Consider the following 24728-nt stretch of genomic DNA (forward strand, 5'->3'; position numbering starts at 1 on the left):
TTGTGTACAAAGACAAATCACCCCAAATAGGAACACCTATGGCCTACTGAACAGTTTGATGCCCAATATGCATAGATATACCAAAGTCTGCGGTATGTACTGACCCCAAAACGAAAATAGCGCATACGGATTTCTCGCCTGCCAACTCAGCTTTTGCACACAGAAACCCCTGACAGCGTATTATGTGCAGTAACCCCCCCCTAACTATACAGAGACCCCCAGAAAACCATATATTTTTGGAAAGTACACACTCTGATGAATTCAAAATAGGCAAAGTTATTTTTGTACACCAAAGTAACACCTGGCAAAGCTACGCTAAAAACAGATTAGGAACACTTATACAGGGATAAAATGCGATAAAACCACAAAAATTGTGCAAATCAGTGAAACAACAAAATAAGTCACACAACAGCGTAATTAGTGGTCAGAATATCTGATCCAATAGTCACGCTGTCAAAATAAACAGTTTTTAGGTAAAAGAAACTAAAAACAAAGTGGTAAAATGAAAAACAAAAAAAACCCCAAAGTGTTTGTGTATACATGTGTGATAGTGTGTATATGAGTGTAAATAAGTGTATAAAAGTGTGAAAAATGAAAAAAAAAACAAAAAAAATGCTAAAATGTATGCTGTAAGTGTGTGTAAATGTATGTAAGTGTGTGTGTATAAGTGTGTAAATGCAAGAATAAAAAAAAAGTCCTTACCTGTCCTGAAGACCCGATCGCTCTTCTTCAGTTGGGCCGGCGCTGGGGGGGGAAGGAGGAAGCAGCAGACGCGATGCGATCGTGTCTGCTGCTTCCTGGAGGGTCCTGTGACCCGATCGATCGCAGGACCCTCATGACAGCCCCCCTGGCACATTGCCCAGGGGGGCTGTCATTGTTAGAAGCTCTCTGCAGCGGCAGCACATGCCGCCGCTGCAGAGAGCAGCGCTTAAATGCCAACGACGTATGGGACACGTCGTTGGCATTTAAGCCCTTTTACTGCCACGACTTATCCCATACGTCGTTGGCTGAAAAAGAGTTAAGGGGCGTGAAAAACTTTCTGACTTTAAACCTTCTGTGCATGTTTTTGGAAGATTCCCATAGGACTCAATGGTACTCTGCAGCTCCAACCTGACCCAAAGAAAGTCACGATACCGAAGACTGAATGAATTCCCGAAACTTTCATAATCGTTTCGATTTTGTTGCACAAATTGTCTAAAGTACAAAAAAGTTGTGCAAATTAAGGGAAAAATTGCAGAAAATACACACAATTCTAAAATGTGGAAAAAAAATACAAATTTTTAGTATTTTTTTTAGTATTTTTTATACATTGATAAATGGACTCCTAAGTCTACCAAAAAAATTATTTAAACAGTAATTAAATTAAATTGGTTTTAGGAGGCGAGGTGCCCATCCAGGGCATCCATTTTTTTTTTCGTTTTGCATAAAATAGAAGTATGCAATAGCCAATTGTGCATGGTCTCATGGTATCAGTGCATCTAAGACCCTAAGGAGACAAGTAGTGGGTCATAGCACCATAGGAAAATATGATATTTTTTTAAACATCATTTTTTACTATAATGTTCCTTTTAACCAAAAGCTACTTTTTTGTTTGAAATGATTACTCTTTTTACACTTAACACATTACAATATCAGGATATATTTTTAATTTTGTCAGGATATGTGCACATAATATGCACTTATTATAAAAAGCATAAAAATGGAGTGTGCTAGTGGCCTAAAGATTAAATAATGTAAAAGCCTTCCAAGCTGTAACACTGTAGCGCAAATCCTGATCCACATCCTAAAGAGTCAGATGAACAGTTCAAGTTTGTTCACTAAAACAAGTAACTCACTGTTCTTTGGAGTTTGATGTTCTGCTACTGGATGTCACCTGGATCTCTGACAAAAACCAGAAGTTGCCGCCAGTGCTAGAAAACTCCCTGTGATGGAATCATTTCTGATACTGAGTTTAAACAGAATGGTCTCTTTAAAACTGGAAACAATATAATTTCATTTCTCTGTCTATCTGTTATTTATGACAAATATAGGGTAATAATGTCATTCCTATATTTAAAAAGGGAGTAAGATCACAGCCTGGCAATTATAGGCCAGTAAGTTTTACACCTGTGGCCGGCAAGTTATTTGAAGGCTTGTTAAGGGATCACATTCAAAATTATGTTCTGGAGAATGGCATTATGAGCAGGAATCAGCATGGCTTTATGAAGGACAGGTCATGACAGACCAATTTTATTGCTTTTTATGATGAGGTAAGTAAGAAGCTGGACAATGGGGGTGCAGTAGATGTGATCTACTGTGGATTTTGTCAAAGCATTTGATGCCGTTCCCCATAAACGACTGCACATGGATGGAAAACTGGCAACAGGATCTGGTACAGAGGGTGGTGGTTAGTGGTGCATTCTCTACTTGTCGTAAGGTTCTCAATGGGGTCCCTCAGGGTTCTGTACAGGATCCACATTTGTTTAACTTGTTCATAAATGACTTAGGGGAGGGTATTATAAGCAATGCATCAGTGTTTGCAGATGACACAAAACTCTGTAGACCAGTCAATTCTATCCAGGATGTGGCATCCTTGCAGCAAGATCTTGACAAACTGGTAATCTGGGCGGGCTAAGTGGCAGATGAGATTTAATGTGGATAAATGTAAGGTCATGCACCTGCGATGTAAAAATATACAAGCCACTTATACCCTTAATGGGACTGCACTAGGCAAATCCGTAATGGAGAAAGACCTTGGAGTCCTTGTAGATAATAAACTTGGCTGTAGCAATCAATGCCAGGCAGCAGCTGCAAGGGAAAACAAGGTTTTGAGTTGTATTAAAAGGGGCATAGATTCACGGGAGAAGGGTGTTATTCTTCCCCTTCACAGAGTGCTGGTAAGACCCCATCTAGAATATGCTGTTCAGTTTGGGTCTCCAGTGCTCAAATGGGACATTATTGAATTAGAGAGATTCCGGAGAAGGGCAACTAAGCTGGTAAAGGGTATGGAAAGTCTCAATTATAAAGAAAGACTGGCCAAGTTAGGGTTGTTTACACTGGAGAAGAGGGCCTTAAGAGGTAACATGATAACTATGTATAAATATACAGTTGTGTTCAAAATTATTCAACCCCCACTGAAATTGAGTGTTTTGGCCAGTTTGACATTGATTTTGATCATTTCAGTCATCTTGTTTACAATTAAATCAAAGAGGCACTTGTAACTCAGACAAATATAACATAATATTTATAATGAAATAACCACAAATGTCTTTTCTGTGCTCACATAATTATCAGTTTTATTCAACCCCCAACTGACAATCATTCTTAGTACTTAGTACAACATCCTTTTCCAGTTATAACAGCTTTTAAACATGAAGCATAGCTTGACACAAGTGTCTTGCAGCGATCTACGGGTATCTTAGCCCATTCTTCATGGGCAAAAGCCTCCAGTTCAGTCACATTCTTAGGCTTGCGCGCTGCAACTGCTTTCTTTAAGTCCCACCAGAGGTTCTCAATCGGATTTAAGTCTGGTGACTGCGATGGCCACTCCAAAATGTTCCAGCCTTTAATCTGCAACCATGCTCTAGTGGACTTGGAGGTGTGCTTGGGATCATTGTCCTGTTGAAAGGTCCAACGTCTCCCAAGCCTCAGGTTTGTGACGGACTGCATCACATTTTCTTCCAATATCTCCTGGTACTGAAGAGAATTCATGGTACCTTGCACTCGCTGAAGCTTCCCTGTACCTGCAGAAGCAAAACAGCCCCAAAGCATGATTGACCCCCCGCCATGCTTCACAGCAGGCAAGGGGTTCTTTTCTTCATAGGCCTTGTTCTTCCTCCTCCAAACATAGCGTTGATCCATGGGCCCAAACAGTTCTAATTTTGTTTCATCAGTCCACAGAACACTATCCCAAAACTTTTGTGGTTTGTCCACATGACTTTTGGCATACTGCAGTCGACTCTTCTTATTCTTTGGAGACAGCAAGGGGGTGCGCCTGGGAGTTCTGGCATGGAGGCCTTCATTACGCAGTGTGCACCTTATTGTCTGAGCTGAAACTTCAGTACCCGCATCTGACAAATCTTTTTTCAGTTCCTCAACAGTCACAGGGGGACTTCTCTCCACTTTGCGCTTCAGGTAGCGCACAGCAGTCGAAGTCAGCATCTTCTTTCTGCCACGACCAGGTAGCGTTTCAACAGTGCCCTTTGCCTTGAATTTGCGAATGATGCTTCCTATGGTGTCTCTTGGTATGTTTAACATCTTTGCAATCTTCCTGTGAAGAGAAATCACCTCTTCTCTTGTCTTCCTGGACCATTCTCTTGACTTCACCATGTTTGTAAACACACCAGTAAATGTCTAGAAGGAGCTGAGTATCACAGTCATTTTAAATCTGCCTAATTGGTGCTTATTATGCTTGATTGCTGCTCGTTGACATCCACAGGTGTTTTCAATACCTGATCGAAAACACTTGAATGAACCTCTGTTCTTAAGAGTGGTAGTCTTTAAGGGGTTGAATAATTGTGTCAATGAAGAAATCACACAAAAAAACATTTAATACTGTATTACAAAAACAATTGATGTCATTTTAGTTGCATTTGGTTCTTTAAAAAGTCCTTGTAAGATTTCATTCTGAACACAATTACAAATGTACACTGAATTCCCTAAAACCCTTTACAGCATTGGGGGTTGAATAATTTTGAAAACAACTGTATAAGGGGATCATATATTAACCTCTCTAATCCTTTATTTTCCAGTAGGTCCTTCCAACTGACACAAGGGCACCCACTCAGTTTAAAAGAAGGGAGGTTCCGTTTAAATATTCAGAAAGGATTTTTAACTGTGAGCGCTGTGAAGTTGTGGAATTCCCTCCCTAAACCAGTCATACTGGCTGATTTATTAGTTAGCTTCAAGAAGGGATTGGATGGCTTTTTGGGAGATAGCTCTTAGTACAAGTTGATCCAGGAACTGGTCTGATTGCCATCTTGGAGTCAGGAAGGAATTTTTTCCCCCTCTGCGGCAAATTAGAGATGCTTCAGTTGGGGTTTTTTTTGCCTTCCTCTGGATCAACTGGCAGTTAGGCAGGTTATAAAGGCAGGCATTATGGTTGAACTTAATGGACGTATGTCTTTTTTCAACCTAACTTAATATGTTACCATGCAGTCTATACTCCTTTTATCAGATTGATGTCTCCATGGCACCCAGATATTTGCACCATTGTATCTGACTTCAATCAGATTGTAAGATGGGTAATCTTTTAAATATATGTAAATATAAATTTTAAACAAATGTGATTTTATAAAAATTGCAGTGGTTTTTTATTTGTTAATGTAAGATAAGCTAATGTAAGCTATGTAAACTAGCATGTATTAGTTCTCTTTGTTCTGACCAATGTAGCAAAAGTTGACAGTCCTGCAGATAAACAGGTCTTGGCATCTGCTACATTGTTTCACTAGTTAATACCAGAAGGGAAATAGGGGAGCACACACCAGGATAGCCCACTAAAGTAAGTTAATTCGTGCTACTACGCTGAGCTGCCCCCGATTGGGCCAAAAATCCAGCAAAAATTGATAGAGAAGCGGAGCACAGAAAAACTTGGGAATAAAAACATAAATTTATTTCATCATTTAAAAACAGGTCAGAGCATATTCACCCCTTTAGCTTAACGCGTTTCGTGGTAACACCACTTCCTCAGAAGCCCAAATTGTGGCACCCTCCATTAGAGTTTAAATAGATAGAACACACACCCATTCTTAATTGGCAACTCACTGTTAACCCTGAAGTGTGAAAAGCAAGCACATATATGTCCATAGACGTGATGAAAACCTTATATATATAAAAACATATGAAGAGCACCCAGCCGGGGTGCTTATCAATTATAAAAAACTGTACCCTCCAAAACACACATCATTTAGGTAAGCTTAGGTGTTATATAAATAATGATAATAGTAGTAATAATAATAGTAACAATAGATCATAAAAGTCACATGTATTAAATATTGTTACAAGTTGTTTCTAAGTTGTATGTATATGATTATATGTCCAATTGTCAGACCACAATACTAAATTAAAAGTATACATATAAACATATTGCTTCCAAAAATATTAATCAATTGAATAGCGGTGTAGTCACATGATTATCAGTAGAAACAGGATAATTCCCATTCTCTATTGAGGCCCCCATATTGCTCTGTTGTTTTCAACCGATATATCCAAAAGACCTCTCTCTCTGAAAGTTTCTTATCTACATCACCTCCCCTAACACTTATACTAGGTCTATCAATAATCTGAAAGGTCACATGATTACTACTTTCATGTTTCTCTATTAGATGTTTTGCTATCGCTGATCTTGTGTCCTTTCTCTCTACGGCTGATAAGTGTTCCAGAATCCTAGTTCCAACCTTACGAATGGTTTTCCCCACATATTGAGCACCACACTCACATGTGGCTAGGTAAATGACCCCTTTGGATTGGCAGTTGAAATATTGGGGAATGGTGAAAGTATGTCCTGTATATGTACAACTGAATTGCTTGGAGATTCTCACTACCCCACACGCCTTACATTTTTTCCTGCCACATTTGTAAGTGCCCTTATGGCGTAACCATGCAGCTTCCGAGTCATTATCTCTCGTGGAATATAAACTCCTAGATACCCAGGAGGCCACATTCCTAGCTCTCCTGAATGTAAATCTAGGGGTTTTATCCAGAGCTTTCTGCAACACCGGATCCTGCATTAATATGCCCCAATATTTAGTAATACTCCTTTGGATATCGTGGGCCCCGCGGCCAAATGTAGTACAAAACCTGAGTTTCCCATGGGATCCCCCTTTACGCGCCCCATCAGTAACAGTGGGGTGTAATAAACTCATCCTATCCGTGGCCACAGCTCTATCGTAGGCTAATTTGATCACCTCCGTACTATATCCCCGTTGGGCAAACCTATCCCATAATTGCATGGCCTGTTGCTGAAAGGCATCCCAAGAGGAACAGATGCGTTAAATCTATGTGCCAAGTCCGTGGCACCAAATAACCAAAAGACATCCAGACATTTTCCACACTTCATCCATTTTATCCTCACCCTGAATCAGAAACTTTGTACAGAAGATAAGTAACAATAAGTTCTTCAATCAGTATTTTAAGTATATCCAAAAATGAAACACAGCACACCAGCCACCCAAGAAAAGATAATAAACTATGACGTACCATACATAGTTGTGGCTGCTCAAGTTATTATTAAAAAAAAATGTTTGATTTTCATGAGTAACCTGGATCCTGTGGACATGGGTTAAAATAGCTTCTTTAGGAATGGAACAATTTGACCTGTGATAAATAAACCCATACATCCTACCATCTTTCCTTAATGAATACAGTTGTGACTACTGCTTGTGTTTCTGTAAACTGGTCAGCAAGGCTGCACATATGACACAAACCTAAAGGAATGCAGGTGAGTACCAGTGTACCTGTATTAATGCAATCAATTGTAACTAAAGGTATCAGCTTTCTTGAAGGCTCCAAAGAGAACAAGGTGTGAACAGCATTGCACAGGTTGAATATGACACTGATGTTGAGTATGCTTTTCCTGTTTACAGTAACTAATCCTACAGAACCAGTTCAGTAAGTTGATTTCAAATTTCTTACCAGGAAGTAGCATAACACAGTATTCTCACCCTTTGTGTGCCAGAAAGGACAGTACAAAATATTTCTAGAGCCAAAGCTTAAATAAAAGCCAGCAATTCAATGGCCTTTATGTGGTTTTCCACAATTTATGCTGCATTTACTTTGTGTAAATGTGTGTTTATAATGTGCGACCCTTTTAGACAGAAATCTGTGCTTTTCACATTTTTGAATATAATATTAATGTTCCACGATGAACAGCATAGTAACACAGGTTAAAAAAGACACTTGTCCATCGAGTTAAAGCCTTTATGTCTATATAAAATGTGCCTAGCTAATAGTTGATCAAAAAAGCACAAAGCCTCTGAAACCTCTCCATTTTGACTCATAGGAGAAAAATTTCTTCCTGACTCCAAGATGACAGTGGAACCAGTCCCTGGTTGTACTAAGGCCTATTTTTTAGTAGCCCTGTTTCCTCACTTGCTAAAAAGGGCATCTAACCCTTTTTTTAGGCTATCTAGTTAAAAGATAGAGTAATAGATTAAGGGAGACAATTATACAACTTTACAGCTCTCACTGTAAAAAATATGTTTCCATAATATTAAGATGGAACCTCCTAATTTTCTGTTCTTATATCTTTTGTACAGTTTGTATCTACTGCAGATAGGGCTTAGACAGTACCAGTGACAACTGGTCTGAAGAAGAATTTTTTTTGCTCGTAGTTTTAACAATTTCCATACAGCAATATACATTCAAATATTTACATCAGGTCAAGTAATCCATAACAAATAAAGCTAGCAAAAAAAAAAAAAAAAACAGTTACCATTTACTAGTAACCTTTGTTTGAAAGCAAAGTTGGCTGTTGTCGATTACCAGGCCTGGTACAAAATTTGGGCCTTTTTACAGCTTGGATTTCTCCCCATTCATTAAGGCAGTGACTTTGAAAATTACATGGGGCTCATATGTGGGCCTTGCAGACACAAATGATTTCATGTTGGTAAGAAAGCAAATTTTAATTAAAGAAACATACCCACATTTTCCTTTGTGGCTTCAGCTAACCAAAGAATGACAATCTGCAGCACCCCAGCTGTCTCTCCATCACTGCACTTTAACGAGAATGACTGAGGAACTGCTGTATGTGATTATCAGTGCCTATGTTTTGCAGATATAAGTGCCTGCAGTAACAAGATGTGATTCCTGTTGTATTGATAGTTTTGTCTTCATAAAACATCACAGCAGGACAGTTGGTCAGTAATTGTTCTTGTGGCTTTACCTCTGTCTACTATTAGTTGGCTAGCAGGTTTGAATTGACTTTATATGCAAAAAATTATATTTACCATAAAGTATTTAAAATTAGTTTTTGATTGTCTGGCCCAGGGTGTAACCAACATGCTTTCAAAATTAAGCAAATGTTTAGTGTTTAACAGCTATTCTTTTGTTCTGTCTTGGTCATTCTGTTTAATCATTGGAATCATGCTGGGTTTTGTATCAGTATTTCTTGTTGCATTAGAACATATCATATACATATAAATGTAATTCTTCAGAAATTTGCTTTTGAACAGACACCTGTTTGTGTCTGATGAGTTTTTTCTGTTTTATAAATGTTTGAATGATTGAAGACATTTTTAAGCCATTGATTTTTGTTTTGATTACAGTACATTTACAATATGTATGCATAGCATCATTCACTAAACTGTTTTTAGTAACAATATTTGTATGTAAATTTGGGAAATTGCATTTCTGCCTTCTCTTTTTAACATTCACATAAGTCAGTATAACTGTCTGCAGACTGCTTGCCACTTGATTGCAGTAGGGGTGTCTGAGGACAGGTTTGATAAGCGCCACTGCAGACTGACAGAGCATGTGCAGAACACAGAATAGGAATGCATTTCAAAATTGCTGGGCTATAAAAAACTACTGGTTTTATTTTTAGCTAGACAAGAGAGGCAAAAAGAGCATTTGTTTGTAGCTTCATAGGCACAGACTTTACTGCATGCATTACAAGAAGGATTTATGGATATATTTGTTTTATCCTCAGATCTTGTGCAGTCATTTTCTCACAAATAAATCGCAACCAGTAGGTACAGAGTATTAGGTGTGGCAATAAAGCTGTTGCACTCTGCAGTGCATGACACTGGTATTTTCTGGACATCTGTTATATAATAAGAGATTATACAGAGCTTCAAAATAAACCCCCAAAGCTATGGGTATAATATTGAATACAGACGTTTAGGGCCAGAGCAAGCAAAAGTAAAAATGCGAGAGAATGCACCTAAAAATCCACCTAAAAAAGGGAGAGAATGCAAAGTCTCGCATTTTTATGCCGGTTTCGGCTACATGTGCCTGCACCCGAGCATATTCAATTCAATTGGGTGCAGGCACAGGTAGGAGCGTATGGCATATTTTTTCGGCAAGCGTTTTTCGGCATACCGAAAATATACGCCTTACGCATGGTGTGGCATTAGCCAGTCCAGTCCTTTTTCTATATGACAAGAAGGACTATTATTTTAGTCTGTATGAGATGAGGAGATATAGAAGAGCTATTCAACCTACATAAACAGAGAATATGTTAAAATAAATTTGTCTGGTAGCTGCATAACATACCTAAATATGATCATTCTAATTATTGGTTGATTGTGGACTAATAGCACAACCAGGTAGTAAATGGTTTTGAAAAACTTTGCAAATTATTCACCTTTTTAACTTAACTGTTTGGTATATGTATGTAATGTCTGTTATGCATTTACATTAAAATAGCTTTACAGGGGTCTGAAATACCATTGGTTTATGTCTAAATCGCAGAATCATAACCTAGATTTTAATTCAGGAAGCCTTGGGTTCAATTCCTGTGTCAGTAACCTGTAATCTTGATCAAGTTACTTTCTGCCTCAAGCACCAGTTAGCTCCAATCTGACAGAGTGATGTTTAAGATTTCTAATCATGGGGATTAGAATATAAAATGCTTTGCAATCTGGAAGCTGTACTGTGTCTGGGAAAACTTATTAGGGAACCCTTTCCACACCTTTTAATGTATCGATGAAAAAAATGGATCCCAAACCTGTAAAATAATACTGGGGGAAGTGTAACCTGCTGCTGCCAATGCATAAATGTTCTTTGTTTGCCCCTTAAAGCATTTCTATACATAGGCCGAGAAAAACTGCGATTAGTGATGAGCGAATCTGTCCTGTTTTACTTTGCCGAAAATTCACGAAATGAGAAAAATCCAAGAAATGCGAATTTCTTGTTGCGTGCGTCTTTCCTTTGCCACGACCATGACTTTTTTTTGACGTGCCGATTTTTTGCTGAAGTTTCGCGAAACAATGTATCAATGGCGAAATGCGGAAATTCCCTGTTGGCAGTTTATCAGCCTATGTATGGAGTGCTTATATGGGCCTGCCTGACTAATTTCTGTCTGAAAATCCAGTCGGGATGAGGAATGCATTGGTGCGTTGATGTGGCCTTTGTCCTGGATTGCCTATATCCCCATGCCCAGATTTGTGGAGCTGCTACAAAGGCCCTGGTGCCCAGCAGCCCGTCAAATTTGCTCACATACAGAGCGTCCCGCACAGAAAACCACAGCATGTCCCATTCCCAGTGCGCGAAAAGGAGTAATGTGATGCACATGCACTCAATCCTAAGAAATGGGGGGGCGGAGAATGAGGGCGCCCTCTGTGCACTCTGAACAGAAATCCGGCACTGTAAATGCCGGTTTAGCCCGGGCCAAAACTGTCAATTCAATTCCATATCCGCTACCTCAAAGATCTGCTCATTTGGCGACAGATTAACACTTGCAAAATAGACACCTGTGATAATTTCATGTGTTTTTCACCTGTTGTACACTTGTTGTATGCTCTGTTACTAAATGTCATATAAACAGTTTATTATACAGGTATGGGACTTGTTATCCAGAATGCTCAGGACCTGGGGTTTTCCGGATAAGGGGTCTTTCCATAATTCGGATCTCCTACCTTAAGTCTACTTAAAAAATTATTTAAACAGTAATTAAACCCAATAGGATTGTTTTGCCTCCAATAAGGATTAATTATATCTTAGTTGGGATCAAGTACAAGGTACAGTTTTATTATTACAGAGAAAAAGAAAACCATTTTTAAAAATGTAAATTATTTGATTATAATGGAGTCTATGGGAGATGGGCTTTTTCTGGATAACAGGTTTCTGGATAAGGGATCCCTTAGCTGTATGTCACTCTAAAAAGAGGGTTGCGTAAAAAGCCAAAACAGACAGCAGTTTAAACGTTTTCTAGGTTTATAAAATTTAAAGTTCATAGACTTTATAAAGTGACATTTGTTAAAATCATATACAGTTGTTTCTAGTTGTTAAGCCTATACCTGCACATACTAGAAAAGAATGTTGAAGTCTAGAAGGAATTAAGAAAATTACTGAATTTGGCATGAGTATTTTCTCAACTTCGTTTACTATGTACTGTAACACTCTGTTTTCTACCTTCTGAACAACTGTGACAGGCTCCTGTTTAATTCCTGCTCTGCAATATTTGTGTAAATAATATTGGTGTAAAAGCAGGTGCCTGCACTAAACAGCAAAATACTGTTGTGTGTGCATTGCCATAAGACAGCTCCAGTGCTATAGTAAGGAGATCTAAATGTGTCTGTTGAAGAATCCCTTTGGGGGCCCTGTAGCTATTTTTAAGCCTGGATATGCGTCATCAGTGGGTATTTTCTCTAGTGACTCTAGCTGACATCAGTAGGTCTCCTCCTGCACCCTGTATCAGTGAGTGACTTGTGATTGATGGAAGTCACGGCTGCTGTTTAGATTTTTTTTTATTGTTGCATGGGAAAGAATAACAGGAATTTCTAGTCTGTTGCATTTTTTGAATGGCTGGAGACACAAGGTTGCTGTGCAGAAAAATGCAGGTAGTACTGATTCACTGTTATGCGAGGGTGGTTTTGGGGATAGGCAGAGGGAGAGACCAAATGAAAGAAGGGGATATCCGCTGCCTGGTTTGTTTGAAAACCTTTTTTTATCTCTACCCTTCTGATTAGTGGTGAAAGGAAAACAAACCTTGTGCTTGCTTCCCTTGTCACTAATGCAGGAGGCTTGGGAGCACAGCAACTGCCAGTGTGACCTTGGGTAAGTCACTTTCTCTGCTTTCTCTGTATTTTAGAGATTAACTGTTTAATTGTAAGCTCTTTGGGGTATCTCATATAATATCTGTGTCAAATTATATTTATTTTAGACTTGTGTGACAGTGTGTAAAAATAACTCTGATTTAGACTTTTTTAAATTTATAGTGGATTTTGATTTAAACATAAACATTGGTATACCTGCCTTTATGCACTGTACTAGTCCTGCAACACCTTGCTTGCTGGTCCCTAATAATCAGGCAGTTAATATATGGTAAGAGGGTGTAAAACACTCAGTGAATTCATTGTAACTTGTGTAATGTTGTTACTGAAAGGGCAAAGGTAGAGAAATTCTCACTGGGCTTAGCTGACTCTGCCCTTTATTATACTGTAATGCCTTGCACACCTCTCTCACATGGCACTGTGTGTTGAACAGAAGTTATACTTTGTACTGTGATTCATAGCTCTCCTGAGAGATGACACACACAGTTTTACCAGTAATTGCAAACTGAAAGACTTTTTGAGAAATCCTTGTACATTAATGAACCTGGTACATTGGAACCTGGTTTGTCTTTGTGTATGGGTAGGTAGTACTATATAAGGGATGTCTAACTGCAACTCTCTAGCAGATGATGAACTATAACTCCCATCATTCTGTGGTTCAGCTAAGAGAGTGACAGATTTAACGTTATGATGTATTATATGAAACATGATTACTAGTTTGCTGCTGTTCAATATTTGTTGTACTACTGCATCAAACATTCTCTGTGGGGTAAAATATATTTTTGCCACTATGCCTGAATGTTATCAGAGCATTATCATGCTATAGCAATACTGTAGCATATTTATCTATATAAAATGTAAATTACAACATAATTCTGATACCACAGAAATACTAGAGCATTGTTCTACCATCACTTTTTGTATAATATGACAATTGGTAACATTGTTATTACTCAAAGGAGTTTCATATTTCCTATTTTTGCATAGAGAAAAAATTTAATTCTAAGAGGGTTCTAAACATTGCTGCACTGCACTGCTCAACCACACTTTACTCTGTGCTGCAGTTGCACGAATATAAATCACAAAATAATTTAACACATTATCAGGGTTAAGTCATGCTGGAAGCTGTAGTCCAACAACATTGGGGTTGTAGTCTTAGAGCAATATCGCAGAAAACATTTCCCCAGTTCTGCACAGCCAGAAACTGCATTATATACAGTACAAAGTAATCCTTCAATGAGAATCGCTCTGATCTGTGTAAATTTTGGGACATGTTTTTGTTCCTGCAATTGGAGTAAGAAGCAATAAACAAGTTTATATCCCAGTACTGGGACAAATGTGTTCTTTTATCCCCATGTTTAATTACAGTGTAGAACAGGGGTGGACAAACTACGGCCCGCTGGCCTTTTTAATCCGGCCCACCAACACGGGCCCCTTGATTGGTTGCGCCCGTGCGTGCGCATGACATCACTGCGCACAGGGCGCAACCATATAAAAGGAAGCCGAGGGGGGGGGGGACAGAAGTCAGGTGATGGAGGAGCTTGAGGATGCTGGGAAATGGTGCTTGAGGATGCTGGGAAATGGAGCTTGAGGATGCTGGGGGGAGCTGGAGGATGCTGTGGGGGAGCTGCAGGAAGCTGGGGTGTGGAGCTGGAGGATGCTGGGGAGTGGAGCTGGAGGATGCTGGGGGAGAGCTGAGAGGCCCCAGGATTTCTGATGGCAGCCCTGGGCGTAATGCTGGCCTGGCCCAGCTGTAAGTGAATGTGACCCCTGAGCCAAAAAGTTTGCCCACCCCTGGTGTAGAATAATAATAAAAATGACGCAAGGTGCATTAAAACAAGCGCTATTTATAGCATGCAAAATTTTATTGCGTCTAATTTTTCGCGTCTGAACGCACAATTCACTGAAAGGATACTTGCGTTAATTTAGACGCAATGCTGTTTGCAATATCTAAGTCGCGAAGACTATTTTTGTGCGATATTTGATGCAACGCACGGTAATTAAAGCAGCGCGCACAAATTGTCACCACGTGCGAAAATACACACACCATATTAGCCATACATGCCATTACTTTTCTGAAAATGCCCATTTCCCTGCAAACTGGAGGCTACATCACTCTAGCGCCAACGCATACTTGCATAAATCACACTGCAAAGTCCATATTGTGTTGCCAAAAGCTCATGAACTGTACTTTTCTATAATTACCGCCTGCCCCAAGTAGGTGTTAATTTTAGCGAAAATTTTTAGCGTCAGTTTTAACGCAAAAATCCATCCGATAACGCTTAGCGCACTTTAGTGAATCAACCCTTTAATCTCTTTATCTAAGAAAGCAGCAAAATCACTGACATTGTGCTGGTAATTAGCATCCTCATTGGTAGAATTTCCATTGGTGAATTTTCTTGCATGCGCAATTACTTATTTTGTCAACTTCTACAGAAAACTAGGGGATGCAGTGGGACAACCTTATGGTTGGGTTTAAGAACCCCTTTAATTGCAGATTTTAATTACTGCTAACAAATTCTCTTCCCCAGTTCCGCTTAGTATAAGGGGTACTCCAGCCCTCTGGCGTTCTCCCTGTATATTCATTCTTTAGGAGACCTCACTTGTTTGATTTTAAATATCACTTATTCACAGATGACATCCAGATATACTTTGACACCCCATTCACTAACCACTGACGTTCAGACCTCGATAGCTTAGGCTGCGGGCACACAAGTAGATTGTGATTCTCCTCTCCCCATTGGCAATAATAGAAACATATGCAGCAATTCATTTTTATGGAGTCACCTGAAGTTTTCTCGCTAGGCAACATTGGGTGGCTTTAGGGAAAAATTAAGCAGCTCAAATGCTTTCCCACCAGCGATTTAGATTATTGCAGGTGGAAGGAGATTAGTCCAAACCAAATCTCCAAACCTTGTGCAACTTTTTCCCTTTAATTTATGCCTGTATGTTACTCACCCACTCACTTAGACTGTAAGGGGTGTATTCTGTAAGGGGCCAATCAGATGCTGTGCTTTGGTTTTCTAACTGTTAAAATCTAATTGCTGATTGGTTGCCTAGGGCAACATCACTGGTAATGCTTCACTCTACACTCTTCACTTTACACAGCATGGATAAATATACTGTACCCCTAAGCTTTAGGGGCAGGGATCTTCTTTCTGCTGTTTTTCTGTGTGGCACTTAAACTCGGTGTATTTATTATTATTTGATGAATTTATTATAATACTTGTCCTTCCTGTGTGTACTTTTGTTCTCTGTAAAATTGTACAGTGTTGCATATCTTTGTAGCACTTTATAAATAAAGTTATAATTACATACAAATAACTTTAATGTATACTGAAAAGTTGCTTACAAATATATTTTATTGTATGAAAAGAACATTTTATGGGTGCAGACCCCTTTAATCCTGACAAATGTAGTAACCGATAAGATAAAAAAAAAACAAATGAATCTGGTCTGTGTACTGAGCATAGCTTTGTTAAAGAATAATTCAATATTTCTTATAAAAAAAATGCAGCAGTTTAAGATCTTCCAATATATGACTACACTATCTTTTAAAAAACATTAATTCATTACAAGTTATATTATTTTATTTCACCAACCAATTGAACTGGCACACTGGGTAACATGTGGCATTTGTCAAACAAAAACTACAAATCTTCCTCCCTTTAAAGTGAATAGGAATCACAGCAATCTCATCTGAACCTATTTAGCCAGCTCTGCATTTTTACGCAAAATGAGCCTGTCACTAGACAGAATTCTCTGAATTCCCATTCAGTTTAAGTGAAGGAAAAGGAGTGTTTTGCCTCCTCTCTTGGAGCTGTAAATTATTTGGTAAGGACAGGGCAACAGATCTTCTTGTGGGTCACTGTGATGATTTTATGAATTGTGGGTGAGACTGCTCTGATCAAAGCAAATTTGCAACATTACTCTATGTTTTTATTTTTACCCAGACAAAAAGATCAGCACACCAGAGGGCCAGAGGGCCATCCCTTTAGATTAGAGAAAAAGAATTTTCATTTGAAGCAGCGTAGGTGGGATTTTACAGCAAGGGCAGTGAGGTTGTGGAATACCCTTGCGATGTTGTAATTCTTTTAATGCATTTAACAATGCATTGGATGATGTCTTAAAGAAGCATAATATCCAAGGCTATTGTGATACTAAAATCTACAATTAGTATTGATGTTGGTATATTATAGTTTATGTATATAAGTGTATAGGTAGGTCGGTATGGGTCTATGTGTTTGCTTGGAAGGGTTTAACTTGCTGGACTTTGTTTTTTTTTCCAACCATTAACTATGTAACTATGAGGCAACTACTGACACAAGGGCTAATTTTTTTCAGTAGTATCTTCCATTGGATTATCTATATAGACTCCTCTCTCGTAGAAAGAGAATACTTTAATATACAGAAAACTCTTGACTGAAAACCCATGAAGTTCGAAATCTGCAACATACAGCATAATCATGGACCTGATTGTGTGAGATTGCACTTGTACCTTAAGTATTGGATACAATTTTGCTAATTTTTTTTCCAGCTATTGGTGCTTGTTTCTTAAGGGGCTGCACTTATTAATGCTGGCCACTCTGCAAATCCTATAACTGCCACCACTGTGAGGTGAAGGTAGCTCCAGGGTTTCCCAGTGTCAGTTGGTGCATTTGCGTAAAAATCACAACAGAAGGCAGGATGGACAGAGCAGCGCGAAGTACTATGCTATGCAGATGGTCAAGGAGTGGCTTTGGACACAAGTGCAGCTAATGATTGGTGTTGATTTCCGCAATAACTGTGTTTTCGCTAACCGCAACTATGCGTTATGACTGAGCCTTTTTTTTCCCAAAGGGGCTAGCTTAGAGCTGCAAAAAGAATAGATTGGAATAGTTCCCGAGTATTCACTATTGCACTGATTTTACAAACGTAATTAGTGTCATTTCGGCCACCCCCCTCCTTTGTTTTCAGTATTAGAAATAAAATGTCTAGGTGTTGGTATTCAACTGAATATAACATCTGAATATATCTTGGTGTCTGGGTTCAGAAATTACAGTAAGCTACTCCAGGGGAGCTCTGTATGAGCATGTGCCGTTTGTAGTCAGTTCGGCACACTGTATATAAAGTTACATAGTTACAAAGGGTTGAAAAAAGACCAGAGTCCATCAAGTTCAACCCCAGCACACACAAACCTACACTGACCTATCTATAAAATCACATACATAAATCATATATGCCAACATCAATACTAACTGTAGATTTTAGTATCCTAATAGCCTATGCTTGCGCTGATTCTTTATATGGGAAAAAAGAACACACCTATTTGTAATCCCCTTTAATGTACTTGTATAGAGTTTACCTGCATGTCTCTGCACTCTCTCTAGCTCATTAATATCCTTTTTATGGACTGGAACCCAAAACTGCACTGCATACTCAAGGTGAGGCCTTACCAGGGACCTATAAAGAGGCAAAATTATGTTTTCATCCCTTAAGTCAATGCCCCCACTTTTTTTTTTTTTTTATATACAAGACAGCACTTTATTTGCTTTAGTAGCCACTGAATGACACTGTCTGGAATTAGACAAAAATCCCCAGAACACTACCATTTAGGGGCCAATTCACTAAGGTACGAATCCGAAACAAGAAATCTGATCATTTCTGATGATTGAAAATGTCCCGAAAAATTATTTTCATTTCAATACGAACATTTCATACTTATGATCCGAAAGTTCCGAAATGTTCTTACTGAAACAATTGTAAATGGTGCAAAACCCGTTCTGACTTCGAAACTTCAATGCGTGATTTGGGAAGCTTTACATACGACTCAATGTTACTCTGCAGCTCCTACCTGGTCAAAAGGAAGTCACAATACTGAAGCTTAAATAAATTCTGAAACCTTTGTACAAATTGTTGCACATTTTGTCGCAAAGTATGAAAAAGCCACGGAAATTAACGAAAAAGTAGCGTAAAATATGTACAGTTCTAAATGTTAGAAAAATATAAATTATTTCTATTCGTAATCAATTGTACATTGATAAATGGGCCCCTTGGTGTATAACTTGCATTTATATTATTTCTACCACAGTGCATAACATTTTCCATTTTTCTGCCCAGTTTTCCAATTTTGTGAAATCGCTTTGCAAAGTGGCAGTATCCTGCATGGATCGTATAGTTTTGCACAATTTAGTATCATCTGCAAAAATAGAAACAGTACTTTCTATATTCACCTCCAGGTCATTAATAAACAAGGTAAAAAGCAAAGGACCAAGGACAGACCCCTGCAGTATTCCACTATCAACACTGACCCAATTGGAAAATGTTGCATTTACCTCCACTTTTTGTAATCTATCCTTCAGCCAGTTTTATCAGTACTATCCCAACTAAGAAATAACAACTGATTTTTTGTAGACTTAAAGGAGAAATAAACGCTAAAAATTAATATGACTAAAATGCTATATTTTATATACTGTACTTACTGCACCAGCCTAAAGTGTCAGCATCTAAATAGCATTAATGATCCAGGCCTATAAAAGTGTCACAGGAGTTCCCTATAGTGGAAAGTGTCTACGACACTCACATGCTCAGTGTGCTCTGAGCAGCTGTTGAGAAGCTAAATGTAGGTGTTGTTGCAAATGATCAAGCAGAAAATGAGGCAGGCCTGTAATACAAGCTGATGCTACAGGGCTGATTAAAAAAAATCAGGCATTTATATTTTCTATATACAGTATATTGTACATCAGTCCCTAAGATAGGTAAAAAAGCATGTGCAGTGAATCAGCAGAAAAGAGAATGGGGAACTACTGAGGGGCACCTTTGGAGGCACAGATCTTCACTGCTAAAGGGCTGTGGTTGCTTTGGGCTGGTATAGAAGCCCAGAACATAATGTACAGTACAACATTTCTACCCTACTAGTTTGGCTTAAGTTCTCCTTTAAGGTATGGAGATCCAAATTACGGAAAGACCCTGTATTTGGCAAACCCCACGTACCAAGCATTCTGGATAACCGGTCCTATGCCTGTATTACACTAAAGAAATATGTATTTAGTTTTGACTAGTTCTTTGTTGCATTTCCTTAATATATCTTTACCCGTAGGAAGATATTTTCAACTGTGACACAATAACGAACAATATGCCATACAGTATATGCTGAATTATAATACATTTGTTTTTACTAACTCAGAGGCCATTATTTAGAAAACATTACATCAGAAACATGAGTAGTACAACATTGTCAGCATAGGAGGTGGAATAAGTAAGATTTATGAAGGTTAGCCACGCCAAAGTGAGATCAACTAATATATATCCCTTTATAATTCTTTCTATTTAGGAACTGCAGGTAGCCACCCCAATCGAACCTGTCACCGTCCTCCTCTGATTGTCATTAAGAGTGATTAATTCCAGTCAAGAATGATCATTTACAAACACAAGTTCAAAATGTTAAAACTGAGTGCATGCTGATCCTATTCAGTCAGTGGGAAGTCCCGTTCCCAATAGCATTAATGTAAATTCCCAGTGGGAAAATCACCTTGTGAGCCATGCCTTACGAAACAACTTCAAGCTGCGTCATAAAGCACATGCAACACATATGTATTCCCGTCGGCGATTTACATAATTACTGGTGGGAAGGGAACTTCAAAAGTTTGGTCACTCGTTTGAGAGAAGACCAAGCTAGGCGTCAAAAGGACCCCTGTGTCATTACTTTATTGACTTGATGACCCCTGCTTTAGGGAGACATGAGAAGGAGAAAAGAGAAATGGTCAAAAATGAAAACTGAAAAAGCTTGTATTTATTGTGTTTGGAACATAACAACCTCTTCATAGCAAATGACTTTTCAATTTCTATTCATTAAAAATAAAAACAATGAGATGTAACTAAAGCAAAATGTTTTAATAAATGCCCTATTGCAAAACATTACACTATGTGGTTAGTATCGAAAGAATATTTTTAAGGTAAGAGAAAATAGTAACAGAAAGCAAAGTGTTTTTTAGTGTGTTTCCTGCAGATCTCTCTTAGTATGGTGTTTCAGACCTTAACTCCAAAACTGCAACTGATTCACAGTATATGTCTCTTTACTGTCCATAATACCCTTACTGACATTCCCAGTTTTAAATACCAGCAATATACAGGAACACTCACCCCACTACCCCATCAGCTAATGAGGACCAAATTACAAGCAAACTGTATAAATAATGCCCTTTGGCAAAAAGCATGACATAAGCAATCCTGTAAGAATTTACAAATTCATACAGTTACTTTAAGCATCAATTCTCAGAATTCTGGAATGGCTTCAGGTACAGTAGCTTAGTCTGCGGTCTAAGTATTTTGGCACAACATTCTCAATGATAATGAGAGAACAGATTTGCTATAATACATTTTAGCATTTAACCCTTCTTTTTGGACACATTGATGATAATGTTTATTAGCTGTGATATGTGTCTTTCCAAAGTCTAAGTGACTTGTATAGTAGCATGGAATTATATTTAGTTAGAATAATTTTGCAGCCAAGCAGGGGCATTTAAAGGCCTGCTCTTGCCTGAGACAGGAAGAGAGTTCATTTATGTGTTTCACACTAAAAAAGATGTATTTCTAGTTACACAAATGAAAATTTGGGTACTGCCACTAGGGGTGGATTCTCGGCCTATGGATAAATGTGGACGAGAATCCACCCCTACACTCTAAAAGTCTTACTGATGTGCCTGCACCCGGAGACACTGCATCAGCTTGGGTGCATACGTAAGCAGTTCGCACTGAAATTTGCCTTATGTGCTTGCACCTGGGCTGAAGCAATGGTTCCAAGTTCGGACACATCAGTAAGATTTTTAGGGGCCAATTCACTAAAGGTCGATAACGCTTATTGCATACTTTTTTGCGTTAAAAAGCATGCAATAAATAAGTACCGATTCGTCAACGTAATATCGCATGCGTTAAAAAGCTCATTATCACAAAGCGTTATTTTTATCGCATTGCGGTAATTATCACATAGAAATAATACAAACGCATGATTCACAAACACATATGAAACGTTAAACACGTAAAATGTGGCGATAATTACTGTGAAACTTAACACCTCCCAGGAGTAGGCGTTACTGAACAAAATTGCAGCTGGTGATTGTCTGTGGTGACAAGATGGAGTTTGCAGTCGGATTTTTTTTAAGTATGTGTTGGCCCTAGAGTGATGCATGCTTGTGTTTTCAGGGAAAGAGTAATTTTCAGAACAGTAGTTTTCAAAAATTAAATGCTACGTAGATAATAGCGTGTGCTAATATAAGTGCGGCGGAAATTATCGTGCATGCGTTAAAATATTGCTTAAAATCGCTCATCGCCATATAAATAATGCCAAGAACACCGCTTCTTAATTCAGACAAATGTCTTTTTAGAGAATCAATCATTAACTTGCAAAAAATTAGAAGTGGTAATATTTTTAACCCATGCTATAAATAGCACTCGTTTTTTAGTGAATCAGCCCTTTACTGAATCAGCCCCCTAGAGTGTAGGGGCAGATTCTTCCCGTGTAGCAAATGTGGCAATGGTGGCATCTATAAATGTAATGTGGATGCTGCAAATGTGTTTACTTTTGTCGAAAACAGTTTGTAATGAAAGTATTGTAGTCTTGAAAACAGTGTGTTTCTTTAATGCTTGTATGGGTCACAGTGCAAATGTATGGGATTGGACTCACGATTGTTCCACTCTGCGTTCCACCGCAGGGAAGCGCAGGCCGGAATGCATTCCTTTCTAACCTATGTGCCTATACACACACAGGCGCAAGTTAGCGCTTAACACAGATGGAATGCAACATGCTGTGTCCGACCTGTGTTCAGCGCCTACATGTGCCTGTGTGAGTACAGACACATAGGGTAAAACAGAATCCGTTCCTTACTGCGCTTCCCTGCAGAGGAACGCACTTCAGGGAAACACAGAAAAGAATGCTTATGAGTGTGAGCCCTTCGAGCAATAATTTCCCCCATAATTGCAACATAATTGTGCCCACTTTCTGTTTTTGCGCCTGTAGTAGTTGCACACAATACTTTAAAACTGCAGCAATTACACTTATGTTTTTACACAAAATACGTGTAAGTTTGATCTAACATTTTCAGAGTATTGCATCACTTGCAATTGCATCAGAGCATTCGTTAAAAACTGGATTTGCACCAAATTATATGGCTACATGGAGGTATACCTGTACATGGAGGTATACCTGGGAGCCGGCACCTCTAATACAGGTGGGGGGAATAGTGCTAGGAAGGGAAGGCAGGCTATAGTTGTAGGGGATTCAATTATTAGAAAGGTGGATAGGGTAATTTGTCGCAAAGACCCTACATGCCGAACTGTGTGTTGCTTGCCTGGTGCTAGGGTTCGGCATGTGGTGGAACGAGTGGACAGATTGTTGGGAGGGGCTGGGGAAGACCCGGCGGTCTTGGTACACATAGGTACCAATGACAAAGTTAGAGGAGGGGGGGAAGTCCTCAAGAACGATTTTAAAAAGCTAGGTGCGAAGTTGAGGGCGAGGACTTCCAAGGTAATTTTCTCAGAGATATTACCTGTGCCACGAGCAACATTAAGAAGGCAGCGGGAGCTTAGGGAGATTAATGCGTGGCTGAGAGATTGGTGCAGGGAGGAGGGCTTTGGGTTTCTCCAGAACTGGGCTGATTTCTCAATCGGCTACAAGCTCTTTGCCAGGGATGGGCTGCACCTCAATGATGATGGGGCAGCTGCTTTGGGGGAAAAGATGGCTAGAGGGTTGGAGGAGATTTTAAACTAGGAGTGGGGGGGGAGGGTGCAGCGGGAAATTCTGTGGTAGACAGGATAGATGAGGTAGTGGGCATAGTAAGGGAAATTGGGGAGGAGACTTGCTTCGGGATACTGATAATGGCAGGGAGGCCCATAAGTTGTTTACACGTCATTCTCACGCCGGAACCAGTATTAAATGTATGTTTACCAATGCAGGGAGTCTGACTAGTAAAATGGGAGAGCTGGAGTTACTGGCGTTGGAGCGGAAATATGATGTGATTGGTGTTGCTGAAACTTGGTTGAATGAGTCTCATGACTGGGCAGTTAATATTGGGGGGTATACATTGTTTCGGAGGGACAGGGGCAATAGAAAAGGAGGAGGAGTGTGTCTGTTCATTAAGCACGACTTAAAAGCAAATATTAAGGAGGAAGTGATGGGGTTAACAGAGGGAGCTGAATCCTTATGGGTTGAGCTTCTCACAGATAGTAAAGAATCTACCAAACTAATTGTAGGGGTATGCTATAGACCCCCTAATGTAAGCGAAGAGGAGGAGGCCCAGCTCCTGTTGCAAATAGAAAAGGCTGCTAGTTTGGGGCAAGTGATAATAATGGGGGATTTTAATTACCCTGATATTGACTGGGGCAATAGTACTGCCAGGACAGTAAATGGGAACAAGTTTATAAACTTGCTGCACGACAACTTTATGTCACAGGTTGTTGAGGAGCCAACCAGGAACCATGCTATACTAGATCTAGTGATCTCTAATGACCCAGAACGTATAGCAAATGTGCAAGTGGTTGAACCCCTGGGTAATAGTGACCATAATGTTATTTCATTTGATGTTTGGTGCAGGAAACAAATTTACACGGGGGCAACAAAGACACTGAATTTTAGGAAGGCAAATTTTAGCTCCTTAAGGGCAGCGCTTCAGGGCATAGATTGGGGCATTATGTTTTCTGATAAAAATACAGAGCAGAAATGGTTGTCATTTAAAATGATATTAAATCATTACTGTTCTCAATTCATTCCATTAATAAGAAAAAGTAGAAGTGTTAAGAATCACCCTATGTGGCTTAACTCTGAGGTAAAGAAGTTAATAGGGAAAAAAGGAAAGCTTTTAAGAAATATAAGTCAGAGGGGACAGTAGCTGCGTTTAATGATTATAAACACTATAACAAGTGTTGTAAAACAGCAATCCGGAAGGCAAAGATAGAAAATGAGGAGCGCATCGCGGCCGAGGCCAAGACTAACCCCAAAAAGTTTTTTAAGTATATTAACAGTAAAAAGATGCAGGTTGAGGGTGTGGCCCCATTGAGTTATAA

At 39.1% G+C, this 24728-nt stretch overlaps 1 protein-coding gene across 3 annotated transcripts in view; it reads left to right on the forward strand.

Moving 5' to 3' along the window:
* The window catches only part of hivep2 (human immunodeficiency virus type I enhancer binding protein 2), a 192398-nt gene that overhangs the window by 86324 nt on the left and 81346 nt on the right, over positions 1-24728 (forward strand). The window contains exon 1 of one of the 3 annotated variants that reach the window (XM_002937214.5): positions 12502-12696. The exons of the other annotated variants lie outside the window; for them this stretch is intronic. The gene's annotated coding sequence lies outside the window, so the exon portion shown is untranslated. Of the gene's footprint in view, positions 1-12501; positions 12697-24728 lie in introns of those variants that run through there. 3 annotated transcript variants of the gene reach the window in all.

Source organism: Xenopus tropicalis, chromosome 5, assembly GCF_000004195.4.
Source record: "Xenopus tropicalis strain Nigerian chromosome 5, UCB_Xtro_10.0, whole genome shotgun sequence".
NCBI classification, from domain to species: domain Eukaryota; kingdom Metazoa; phylum Chordata; class Amphibia; order Anura; family Pipidae; genus Xenopus; species Xenopus tropicalis.